General features: G+C 38.2%; 2 protein-coding genes across 2 annotated transcripts in view; one reads left to right on the top strand and one right to left on the bottom strand.

Moving 5' to 3' along the window:
• LOC134789695 (STE20/SPS1-related proline-alanine-rich protein kinase-like) overlaps positions 1-13,822 on the top strand; it is a 153,315-nt gene that overhangs the window by 23,765 nt on the left and 115,728 nt on the right. The gene's annotated exons all lie outside the window — the stretch shown is intronic.
• The window catches only part of LOC134789701 (uncharacterized), a 138,734-nt gene that overhangs the window by 78,352 nt on the left and 46,560 nt on the right, over positions 1-13,822 (bottom strand). The window lies entirely within an intron of this gene.

The following is a 13,822-nucleotide window of genomic DNA, read 5'->3' as shown; positions in this document are numbered from 1 at the left end:
ACTGGCTTAAGAAGCCATTTGAGGGTAGAATTTGTTTACTCTTTTTTAAATACCTAAAGATACAGACTATTTTTATAGTTCTGCAATTTCTTATACACTAATATAAGTAGGACATCAACTTACATAGAAAAGGGCAGACTACATGAAAGGCGAAATGAGTAAGTAGAAATGTATAAGTGTTGGCTGAACAATTGAACATCAACATGTTACGCCAGCGTATAATGTAAATTAGAAAAACAAACGAATGACGACTAGCATAGATTCAAAACTCGTCGCGCAAAGCTAGAATTTCCGAACGAAAGCTTTAAACTTCGTAAAATCCAGTTGTCTCTCAAAGAGCACGTTCTGGTTTGAACGGCAACATTCTACAACTGGAACATTTTTCAATCTCCACAATAAACAAACTGCAGATCATGCAGAGCTGGTGTTTGCTTAAATAAATGGAGCACAAACAAGGGATGGTGTTCTATTTGCTTTTAGAGCGCAAGCGGAATGTAAGAACAACCAGTATAGTTATACTCGTACAATTAGTTTTAGAAAACGCTCAGTTGCACATTATATACATAGTTGAAATCATTTGGCTAACCGTGGAACGCGCAAGTGGCCTTAAAAGTGACTAATATTACCGAAAAGTTGTTTTCCATTGTTCTAATAAATTCCTCTGTTCTCCTTGCACCATTTCTACATGTCTCAGTTTGGCCCGATGGTTGACTGGTAGAGAATGCCATTAGGCATTAAGTCCGCCATTTGTACATTATTATTATGTTTTGTGCAATAAAGTTTAAATAAATAAATAACGGCGCGATTCGGGAAATGAATTAGACATTCACTAGATATGAAATAGTAAAGATATGTGATGTTCCACGGCAAAAGGCTATTATTGACGCCGCTGATAATATTCAGCCGGGGTAATGGTACCTTTTGTCATGGAACGTCACATATCTTTACTATTTCATATCTAGTGAATGTCTAATTCATTTCCCGACTCGCGCCGTAAAAGTTAAACTGGTTCAGCGTTGTCTCGGTAGAGTCGCTAGGTGTTCAGAACACGCGTGTTCGCACAAATACGATGGTCCCAAAACCCCAGCTATTCGTTTTAGAATTCGTCCGAGTCTCCAAAGCCCCGGTATATTTCCAATTTCAATAGGAACCTTTTAGTCCATTCATCGAGGAACATTTCCGTGGGGCCAGTCCCCTGTTACATATAATTCTGAGACCTATTCAATAACGTAAAATATGGTACCGATTTCAATCATTCGTGTTGCGTCTTAGAAATTGCTATAAATATACCTTCAAAGATACCTTTAACAATAACATAAGCATACGATATGAATTGACAGATCGATATAAAGGAAATATTCGTTTTCAAAGGCGTTGGACATAAGTTATATAATGGTTAAGGTGGTAAGAGTATTTATTTGTGCGTTTTATCACAAATAATTGTTCCTGAGTTATGGATGTTGTATTTACCAGCCACCCACCTCGGCTTCGCAGGGGTTTACAAATTATACACCTAAACGTTCCTCAAGAATCACTCTATTGATAGGTGAAAAGTAGTTTTTGAGTTTATCAGGAACAAACTTACAAATACACAAACAGACAGACGCGGCGGGGGACTTTATTTATAAGGTTTGGGTGTAGTGATATATAACTATAATCTATATATTATATAATATCATAGTTTAGTACCTACCCACAACACAAGCCTTATTAAGTTTACTGTGAACTAGGTCGATCTGTATAAAATTATCCTATAATATAATAAAAACGATATCGTGCTAATGGGAGAATTACTATCTGGGTCAAAAGCTTCATTAACTAGACTATTCAAAGGGCGAACGTACATTTTCGATTTCAATGGCTCTTAACAAGTGTCCGTAAAGTGTCCCAAGTTTCGCTCTGCCTGCCACAGGCATGTTAAAAAGATATTAAGGTAAAAATCAATGGCGTTTTTATAGGAAATTTCTTTTGGAAGTATTTCTTTCCGTTTCGTTATCTTACTATTTTTTCTTCGTTCCCAGAGACAATTTACTGACAATGAGTAAAAAGATCGTAATATATTCTTAAAGTAACACGTCCTAATATTTTATTTTAGGTACTTGTCTACAGTTTGTCATTAAAAATGTCGACGTAGGTATATAATTAATTATTGTTTAGCTTAAATAAAGTGGCATCAGGTAGCACACCCTCTTTAATTTCGACACACACAAAGTAATGAAACAAAAATATAAACAAAAGGAAAATTAGCAAACATTTTCAGTTCGTATTTTTGAAATTACTTTATACACTCCTATTTAAAATTTGGAAAGAGTGAACTGTTGTCAGTTTACAGCATGTATTTCGTAAAAAAACACCGCGTTATAAATATTATACTGTTTGCGTCGGTCAGCAAAATATCAACACGTGACGATAAGCGATAGCATAACAACATACTAATCTATGCTCCCAGCCTAGTCGGTAGTGACCCTGCCTATGAAGCAGGAGCTCCCGTGTTCGAATACCGATAAGGGCATTTATTTGTGTATTTATCACCAATATTTGTTCCCGAGTTATGGACGTTATTTAGTTTAAAACTAACGGCCCAATTCGAAGAATGCTTCTAGAGATCACTGCGTTGGGTACGATACCTATCTGTCAGTGTCAAAAGTGTCGTTTTTGCTTGAATAAATGTCACTTTTGACACTCGTATCGTTATCGTACCGCAGTGATCTCTTAGAAGCATTGTTCGAATATCTGTGTAAGATTGTCCCCAATTAGTCCCTATTTATTTATTTAACACTGATCCAGATTAGATAATAATTGTAAGTACACCCGTAGATTAAGAACTTAATATTATTAAGATATTAGCAATATAAAAAGCGGTGGTGGCCGAGTGGATATGACGTCCGACTTTCAATCCGGAGGTCGCGGGTTCAAATCCTGGCTCGTACCAATGAGTTTTTCGGAACTTATGTACGAAATATCATTTGATATTTACCATTTGCGTTTCGATGAAGGAAAACATCGTGAGGAAACCTGCATACATCCGCGAAGAAATTCAAAAGGTGTATGTGAAGTCGCCAATCCTCATTGGGCCAGCGTGGGGACTATAGCCCAAGCCCTCTTGCGAGTGAGAGGAGGCCTGTGCCCAGCAGTGGGACGTATATAGGCTGAATGATGATGATGATGATGATGATTAGCAATATACATAGAACACTTTGTATTTGCAAAGTTATCTTGGCAACGCTATAACCCTTCGAGTGGCATTGTCCTCCTCGAAGTCTCTACGGTAAGTGGCGGTGGCCGCGAGACGGACAGACATAACAAGCCGGTTGACTGGCGCCGCCATTTTGGAAAAATATACGTCAAGTGGCGGGGCCTCAACGGGTGATCATCGCGAATTTGGCGCGTGTTAGAAATATGACCGTTTCCCAAAAAAAAATCTATGAATGATATATACAAACTATATATCACTGAATTCAGCATAAAATGGGTTATTTGATTGTATACCAATGAATTCTATTCTATTTATGTGAATTATGCTAGACTTGTTCTAATCTCATATTACCAATTTTTTTCTACTTTCATGTAAAAATACGTATAGTTACGAAATAAAACAATTGATTGTAGAAAAAGCAGTCTTTATGACAAAACAATACATTTAACACGATTCACACAGTTTATTTCACTTTTTATCAGTGCGTATTCCGTTTGAATGTTCGCGGCTCGACGACGGTCGGCGCGTAATGGGCGAGGTGGGGCAGGAACATCACGTCATTTCTAACAAACTTTGTTTTACGCGGGAATTCGACCGTTAGGGAATACCATCCTTGTTTATTGACGAATGCATCTTGCAAGAGCGAGCAAGCAAGGCATAGTTTTAACGGTTTTATTTTAGGCGCGAAATGCAGCGTCGCACAGAGGCCGCGAGACGGTCTCTGCCAATTACGGGCTTGTTATGACCGAACCTTCTCGCGGCCTCTGCCACGCCGAGGCATATTTAAAAAAATGGCCGCGCCATTTGTCCTACCATTCAACCGGAGGTGCTGCCACCCGAAGGGATAATTATATTTTATGAATTATCTTCTACTGAATTTTGAGCACAATTTCCTCTGTGTCATATCATATCGGCCTAGCCATTCTAAAACGGGTTATCTTACACAACAGTCTTCTTAGCAGGGATGTTGCGGATGCAGATTTTTTGACATTCGCGGATGCGGACGCAGATATTTAAAGGCTCATATCAGCGGATGCAGATGCGGATGTCAAGATTAGGTTCTTAAAAAACGTCAAATATGTATTACATTTTAGTAGTTTGTATTGAAAAAAAATTAAACGTTTAGTATTAAAGCAAGAATGTAGGTGCGTTATATTTAATAAACATTAACTTGGCCGATCTATACGATCTTTTCTGGATCTATACGATTTCGTTATAGATAATAATGAAATTACCTAGCACTTACGCCGCCGCTAAGACGATCCTATACCGACTTGTTCGACATCCGCATCCGCATTAAGCTCCGCATCGATTTTATGCGGATGCGGATTTTGAAAATAATGCGGATATTCCCAACATCCCTGCTTCTTAGTTACGGCGGGTCGAAACTTCATCAGAAGCTAATGAATTCAGTTAGCCGTATCTCCACCAGTTAAACCAATAAAGGACTAACCTTGTTTAATCTCCGTGGGATATGTACTTTATTTAATAAATGGAGATAATGGGTTGGGTGAAGTGTCTTTGCCGTGGTTTCAAGGGTCTACTTTACATTGTGAAAGTTGTAAGTAGGTATGTAATTTGAGATAAAAGTTTAAAATTCGTAAAGAATTGTGTTAACTATACGGGAAGAAACGAAAACTAGCTTACATTGAAGAGTCCGGGAGAAAAATTAAGAAGTAAGAAATTTGCACAAATTTGCATTTAATTCAGGACATTGTGGAAGTAGTAAATAAATCATCTTTAGGTCCAAGAGTTACGCTACGCGGTAGAAAAAATACCTAAATATAATAGGTACTTCAATAGGCCAATTGAAAGAAATATAGATAATTAACTGAATTTCTACACACAACGAATGAACGATTAGGGAACTAATTTGAAATAAGCGTAGGTATAAATGTAAGAGGGTATTTATGAAGAACTTTTAAGAATGACCATAAATCATTGAAAAAATGTGTTATATGTTTTCTTTTGACATTGGAAATGTCTTTTCGTTCGCTCCAGTATACGGTCCGATTTCACGAAAAAGTGCGATCCCCTTATATCTCGGAAAGTTGTGAAGATATGATATTAAAAAATAGGCTCAAAAGACGCATAATCACGAGAGCTGTAAGGTGCAAAAATAATTATTCGAGAAAGTCACAAACAAAAAAAGTTATGGTCGAAATAGTGAAAATAAAATTCAATTTTTTCCGAATTTTTGATTTTGGTGCTCGATAATTTGGAAACGAAGAATGATATCAAAAATTTGAGAAAAACGGCTCTGGACAATTTAGTCAGCTACAATTTGAGCCTAAAACAAAGACGATCGGGTTAAGGGTTTGCCCTGTAGCCTAACCTTAAAATAGTCAAAAAGTCAGAACGACATTTTTCACAGGACATTTATGACTTCATGTTTCGCAGAGTTCGTTATCGGTGTTTGTTGTGAATTATCGGGATTATGACGGCAGAATAACACTTGCACTGCGTGGGCTTTCAAAATCGCTGCAGATTTTTCTTGGTCTAACTCTATCTATCCTGTTTGAGACGGGCGTAGATAACGCACTATTGGACAATCTATGCATTCTTGTGGTGGTGGAAATAGAAATAGAGATAGAAATAGAGATAGAGGTAGAGGTAGAGGTAGAGGTAGAGGGAGAGGGAGAGGGAGAGGGAGAGGGAGAGGGAGAGGGAGAGGGAGAGGGAGAGGGAGAGGGAGAGGGAGAGGGCGAGGGAGAGGGAGAGGGAGAGGGAGAGGGAGAGGGAGAGGGAGAGGGAGAGGGAGAGGGAGAGGGAGAGGGAGAGGGAGAGGGAGAGGGCGAGGGAGAGGGAGAGGGAGAGGGAGAGGGAGAGGGAGAGGGAGAGGGAGAGGGAGAGGGAGAGGGAGAGGGAGAGGGAGAGGGAGAGGGAGAGGGAGAGGGAGAGGGAGAGGGAGAGGGAGAGGGAGAGGGAGAGGGAGAGGGAGAGGGAGAGGGAGAGGGAGAGGGAGAGGGAGAGGGAGAGGGAGAGGGAGAGGGAGAGGGAGAGGGAGAGGGAGAGGGAGAGGGAGAGGGAGAGGGAGAGGGAGAGGGAGAGGGAGAGGGAGAGGGAGAGGGAGAGGGAGAGGGAGAGGGAGAGGGAGAGGGAGAGGGAGAGGGAGAGGGAGAGGGAGAGGGAGAGGGAGAGGGAGAGGGAGAGGGAGAGGGAGAGGGAGAGGGAGAGGGAGAGGGAGAGGGAGAGGGAGAGGGAGAGGGAGAGGGAGAGGGAGAGGGAGAGGGAGAGGGAGAGGGAGAGGGAGAGGGAGAGGGAGAGGGAGAGGGAGAGGGAGAGGGAGAGGGAGAGGGAGAGGGAGAGGGAGAGGGAGAGGGAGAGGGAGAGGGAGAGGGAGAGGGAGAGGGAGAGGGAGAGGGAGAGGGAGAGGGAGAGGGAGAGGGAGAGGGAGAGGGAGAGGGAGAGGGAGAGGGAGAGGGAGAGGGAGAGGGAGAGGGAGAGGGAGAGGGAGAGGGAGAGGGAGAGGGAGAGGGAGAGGGAGAGGGAGAGGGAGAGGGAGAGGGAGAGGGAGAGGGAGAGGGAGAGGGAGAGGGAGAGGGAGAGGGAGAGGGAGAGGGAGAGGGAGAGGGAGAGGGAGAGGGAGAGGGAGAGGGAGAGGGAGAGGGAGGGAGAACCAAAATTAAAACTTATACAGAGAAACATAAAAAAGAAAAAGTGCCACGAAATGGTCTCACCTCAGCATTTTGCTGGCGGCTGCTAGCGTGTACCTAGTGGAGCTCGGGTTTAATACAACATAAGCACACGCTGTTTTGGTCATCGGACTCGTCTCGATGAGCACTTAGGAGAGTAGTACCCAAGATAGAGCTGATGCTGAACCCTGGCTGTACCTAAAGGAACTCAGGTTTGTTGCAACATAGGCACACGCTGTTTTGGTCATCCGACTCGTCTTGATGAGCACTTAGGACAGTAGTACCCAAGATAGAGCTGATGCTGAACCCTGGTTGTACCTAGCGGAACTCAGGTTTGGTGCAACATAGGCACACGCTGTTTTGGACACCCGATTCGTCATGATGAGCACATGGTAGAGCATTACCCAAGATAGCTGATGCTGAACCCTGGTAGTACCTATTGGAACTCAGGTTTGGTGCAACATAGACAAACGCTATTATGGTCATCTCTCGTCGCGTCAAACTGCTGTCAAGAAAATTTCATATCTTGCAGCAAATGGGCCGCTGCCGATCACCACTTCTCGAGTTGACTACGGATTTGCCGTGTAATAATTTTCTTGTACTTTGAACATTAATATATCCTGCTTATTAATCGAAAAATGAAATATGTACCTATAGACCTATACTTATGCGCCACGGCGACAATTATTCAAACTTGGATACGCGTGTGGAAATTTTGCAATTTGTTTGTTCACATGCGTTATGTCCAGGATACTTGTGTTAGTCTAAGAATAAAATAATTATCATTCAACGTTGTAGTTTTATTTTGTAACTTTTTCCTTATCCAGACTTTCTCGTCGCTCAGCGACAATATTTTTTTGAATTCCGTAGATTCATTTCCAATGTGCTCGATAGTCGTGTGAGGCACGAAATCTGTGAATTTTTTGCACTTTAGTTGTTCCGATTGCATTTATTTATTTAAACATTATTGCGCAAAATAAAAAAAATACAAATGGCGAACTTAATGTCTAAAGGCATTCTCTACCAGACAACCATAGGGCTAAACAGAGATGTAATAAAAATGCTGCAAGAAGAAAAGTACGAGAATTTTATTTGGATTGCAAACAACATTCAAAAACACATTCAAACGATTATTGCTATTGACTAAGGAACCCCAAAATCAGAATTAGATTGAGTTTCTCTAAATGGTTTCCGTGTTCAGCAATCTGTTTACATTGCGAGAGGCGTAGGATCAATCCCCGGCGGAGACATTTATGGAAATAAAAGTTGCCTGACTGTTCCAGTGGTGCACATTTGACGCGCACACAAAGATACTGTATGGTGAGCAAAGTGCTTGCAATTCTCTGGCCTGGCTTCGAATCAAATAAATAGAACCATATTTAAACCGAAAATAATTGAAGTAACTAGTAGTAGTAGTAACTCTTTATTGTACAAAAACACATATTCAATTAGGAAAACTAAATACAAAGGCGAACTTATCCCTTTGAGTGAAAGGTTAACTGCCTTTGAGTAGATCTAGATTATTGTAGAAGTCCTAATTATGTAATTCAAATCCAAATTCAAAATATATTTATTTCTTAACTTGATATTACTAGGCTTAGCCTGTGACGTGGGGATCTAAGCGAAATACAAATTATTATTAAAGCTACTACATTAAAATTAAAACTAAGAATTTTTATTAAATGACTGATCCAACTAAGTGCAAAAAGACTTGTTAAAAAGGTCTTAGTAAGTGAAAGTGTTTATGTGAAGTTATGTATGTGAGTAATTATATGACAGTATTGTCACATTACTTTATTTTGACTTTAGAGAAGCAACAGGATGGCTTATATATATCTTTATAATTTTTTTTAATATATAATGATTTGTCAATGTGTTAATAACTCTATTATTCTGGTTTCTAAGGGCCACTTGCGCATTCCAGGGTTAGCCAACTAACTCTGAGTTAACCGTTTATAGATTACCTACAGTTTAACCCTGTAACGCGCGGCCCTCAAGGTCTTATAAATACAAAAACGTACAAATACGTTCCAATATAGGTAATATTAGCACCAAAGCTCCTTATTGCTAGACTAAGCAATAAATACTACATTAGAGAAGTTTCCCTGTCAGACAAATAATTTATTAGACAAAGAGATATATAATAAGAATTTATTAGTGAAAGATATCTAGTCAAATGGTACGTACCTAGAAAACCTGGAGCCCGATTCAGGTAAAATTATTTTGTTATGGTTTTTATCTTATTTAGATACGACCTTGAACGCTCATGCTGATTGGTGCACGCTAAATGAAGTGAAAGTCGTACGTGAGATCAACGATTTATTATAACAAACAATAAACAATACACAAAAAACTCAAGATATGTTAAAGGCGTTCCAAAATTGAAGCGCTTACCTTGTGACAAATTGTACAAGTTCATGGTCTTCCATTCCCAGAGTGACACGCGATTACGTCACAATAACATTGCCACTTTATTTCAACATAACATGTTACATGGGTACATTATACCTATGGTTAATATAATAAGTTAAAATATTTCTTTATAATTTTATAATTTTCATTTATATGTATTTTAGCTTAAATTTTACAATAACACGTCATTTTTAATTACTCGTTAGCAATATCTTCCGATTCACGAAAGAAATTTCAGACTTTCGGGTAATTCTGTTTATACTACTGGCAACACAGGATAGCGCTGTGGACATTTGACAATTCGGATCTAGATAACTTCATGCCCTGACCGTCATCCTTGTCGAACGCGTGTTAATTGTTATTTCCTTCTCGCTCAGTGTCAGCAGTCGCAGTGTTTTCCAAACTTTTCACGTCGTAAGCTTGGTAATTAATGTGTAACTGTGAATTAGTTTTTTAAACGTTTGTCTTGTATAGATAAATAAAGTTTAATTTAATACATTAGATTTGTTTTATTTTACTATGTTTCTACATGAATAACTTAAAATTAATGCCGTTAAAATAATTTTCACCGTTGGTTAAAATTCTCCCACATTTCAAAGTTTGAGAACCTGTAAACAGCATGATGACGTAGGCGCGTGTCAGTTAGGTCATACGCGAATCTCGGAATGGAGTACCAGGCGGAGTATATTATTATACCATGTACAAGTTGTCCTTAGTCGCACCTGGGCAAGCGAGAAATGTGCACGTGCTAACGGGCTCACCGAAAGAGAAAGAGACAAGCTCATGTTTAACAACGAGTATGACAAAGATGAATGGAATGCGAAAATTAATTAAAAATAACAGATTTTTTCGTAAGTATAGAAATATATATGGAAGTATTTTATGTGCTCCTTATGTATGAGTAGGTATAACCTATCTATAGTTAGGGGTTGTGCACAAATCACGCGAGGTATTTTCGGCTACTTTTTGACCCCCCCTCCCCCTTGGTGATATTTGGTGAGGTTTTTGGCTACCCCCCCTCCCCCCACACAACCTCACGTGTATTTTTTTTTTCATTCGACTTAATTTTAAGATAAATAGTATTGTATCTAGAAAATCTTGTTTATTTTTCTATTTTCGTTAAATAGACTCGCTATTTTGGAGTGCAGAGTGAAGATTTATGTTTAACGAAACCGAGAAAAGGTATCTACTCATATGGTAGGTTTTTTTTCTTAGTTTTGTTCACTGTAGAAAAATACACGTGAGGTTTCCTTATACCACCCTCCCCCAACGTGATCTATCGTGATTTTTTCGTGAACCCCCTCCCCCCATCGAACCTCGCGTGATTTGTGCACAAGCCCTTATATAATATAATTACGTGAGATGCGCGACAATTACCAAAACAATCGTCAAGGTCGCATCAAAACCACAACAAAATGTTAATCTAAATGGGAGTCTTTTATGTTCACGTTTTGTTTTTATTACGGATAATAAAAACAAAACAACAAAAAAACATTTTTATAACCTCTGAAATGAGCTCCATGCATTCATGAAAGCGTATTTTTAATGGGAATGGAGCCAATTAGCGAGTTAAATTGCTCTGTCACCTGTAACACGAGTTGTTAGTCACACTTCACTGTTGACGCCGGGGAATATGGAGACTATTGGAAGGCACAATATAACGAGGTTTGTGTACAGTCAGCCTCATATATAGATGGTCAAGCAGATCTTGTCAGTAGAAAAAGGCGGCAAATTTGAAAAATGTAGGCGCGAAGGGATAACTTCTCATAGAAAATTTGAAATTCGAATTAATGTTTAAAATTGATAAAATGATTAACAAAGGAGATCCTCAAATAAAATATAGAAGCGGACTATGCCGTTAACAAGAATGTACCTATGGATAAAATCATTGTTTCCGCAGGTAGATGTCCCACTGGATTTTAATATTTTATTAGATTTCTCAGTTGGCACTGAAGGCATTGTGGCACCTTAGCTTTGCTTAAGGTCATGCACAATCTTATTTAATATACCTATTGGTATTTAATGGTGACACAGCAGAAATATCTCTTGAAATAGAAACGATTCAGAATGTAAACAAACAAGATGATGGCTGTCAGTCACGATCCACATTCCACAGATAAAACACAGATGACATGCGATTTTCGAATTATTCGAACACTGTTGCTAACCCGCGATTTTTCATATTTGCCGCCGTTTGCTACTGACAAGATTTGCTTGACCCAGTTTACTTTATGTCGCGATATAATTACTGATGTATGGGTAATAAACTTTTCCCAAAAAACTATGTAACTAAAATTATAATTAGACGAAAAAAAAACATTCACTTGTCAAACAATCTTGTCGCAATTTTACAGATCGCAAAATACTTTTTTGGCAAGATATTGTAACAAATAATTACTTTATCATGTTTCATTTCACCAAATAGGTATTACTTATATAGTCAAATGTACCGTATGGCATAAGTGGCATAACATATTCTCCCCAAGCTAATGTTTTAAGCTTACGATCCAATTTTGAAAATATCATAATGCATGAATGTTTATTTCACCTTAAACAAATTATTTACAGGTAAAATAATAACAGTTTCTAACCTAACTTAAACTAGCTGATTCCACGGCACCCGCTTGAGAATAGACCAACTCGTCACGCCGACGTGACACTTCACTGACTAATCTATGTTCTCGTGACGGCTGGGACAAGTGGGACACTGAGTCTTGATTTATTGTGTTTACCTAAAATGTAACTCAATGTTACTAGTTAACGGAAATTAAAATTCAAAGTAATTTAGTTTGAAATGAAAAAGATGTGTTGAATTCGGGTCTCTATTGTTTCCCAAATAGTTATAAGTCATAATGTATTGTTTGTCCTAATTTTCGTTAGTCATAATTGGATTTTCTCAGAAACGCGTAACTTTTCAGGATTGCCATAAAACAAACCTAACCTAACCTAACTATAGAATAACCTTACGAAAATCCTGAAAAGTTAACGGTTTCAGTTCTATGACTAACGATAATATGACAAACGATACATTATGACTTAAAACTTTATGGGAAACAAAGGGACCCCGTTGAATTCATTACCTAATGTGTGTTTGGTTTCCCTGTCCCATTACATTCGCCTTGTTTTAGTAAGTAAGTATCGAACCTCTGGGCAAAATCTCCTATTGCTCACTACAAAGACAAATTAGCTGCTAAATCTCTGTATGGCACAGATAGCGTAAGCTGCGTGTCACGTGCGACACAGTGACGGATCTACTCCTAGGCTCTGATAGGATCAAGATGGCAAAATGGCGTGCCGAGATAGGAGTCAAGGCTTTTTTCAAGTTTAGATTTAATCTTTAACTTGAGCTTCAGTTTTCTGTAAGTACATTTCAACATAACAACTGTTTTAAATTTAAAAATCAATTAATTGCATTAGGTATCATAATAATTAGCCTCATGCATGAAGTTTATATTTTAACGAAATATTTTTTATTCGGATGTTTGTTGCCGTTATATCATGTTACAAATGCATTTCCGTTATTAAATTATCATTTAATTGCTTAAAATAATAAATAAAAAGTACAAAAGTTTTCCCGCGAAAAGCTAGTGAGCGAAACGCAACGTCATTAGTAGAAATGTCGCGTGACGTCAGTCGTTTTAACAAATTATTAAGACCAACCAAGACTGAAAGAGATGGCATTATGACCTGACTCGCCACTAAACTAAGTAGCATAGTAAGTAGTAAAGGTAAAAACAATGAAATTATATCGCGGTAGACCCGTTTGTGTAATTAAATATAAGTAGCATACGTCATCACTCATCAGTTCTTTCGAATTCGCGCCAAAAATTATGAGCGTTTTAACCGCTCAAAATTTATTAATAATATGTATTATGGGAAGGTTTATAAAAGTATTTTTACTTTTTCCGGTGTTCAAACGATATAAATAATGATTTAAAAAATTAAAAAAAGTCATGCATGAGGCTAATTTATTCATCGAGCAGTAAAGCATGAATATTGGTTAAGAAAACTTACAGAACGATAGAAAAACAAGGCATTCTATTTGCTGATTCAACGGAAGAGCAATCAGAAATAACTGACTGGCTTTGACTTGGTGACTACAGTACTGGCTTGAACCTATTGGAATCACTGAATAACTACAGCTAACCAACGAGAACATAAGGCTTTACCTGTAAACTCAAATACTTATAGTATTTAAAACTTTCGCGTTTTGAACACAATCATAAGTATTAACTCACATTTATAGATGGGTCAATCGCGAATTTATTTTATTACTTTTATTTACCGACGTTTCGACTCGTGCTCAAATACTTACTCTGAAAATATATTTCCATTCAAAATTTCATTTAATACTTAAATGAATTACTTAGATACAATTTCGCGATTTTTTTTATCTAGCTTTAACTTTAACTTTATAAGGCTTTGCTTGGAGTTTCCCCTTTCAAGTATAATCTTTTTATTATTATTTTTATTGAATATAATAACATGGAAAAATATATGTACCATAAATACATAGGTTCACCAAACTGCTGTTTTCATTAAAATTTGCCCTTGATGAAAACGTGTAATAAATCATAAT

Source organism: Cydia splendana, chromosome 4 (genome assembly GCF_910591565.1).
Source record: "Cydia splendana chromosome 4, ilCydSple1.2, whole genome shotgun sequence".
NCBI lineage: Eukaryota > Metazoa > Arthropoda > Insecta > Lepidoptera > Tortricidae > Cydia > Cydia splendana.
This window is presented reverse-complemented; position numbering and strand designations above follow the sequence as displayed.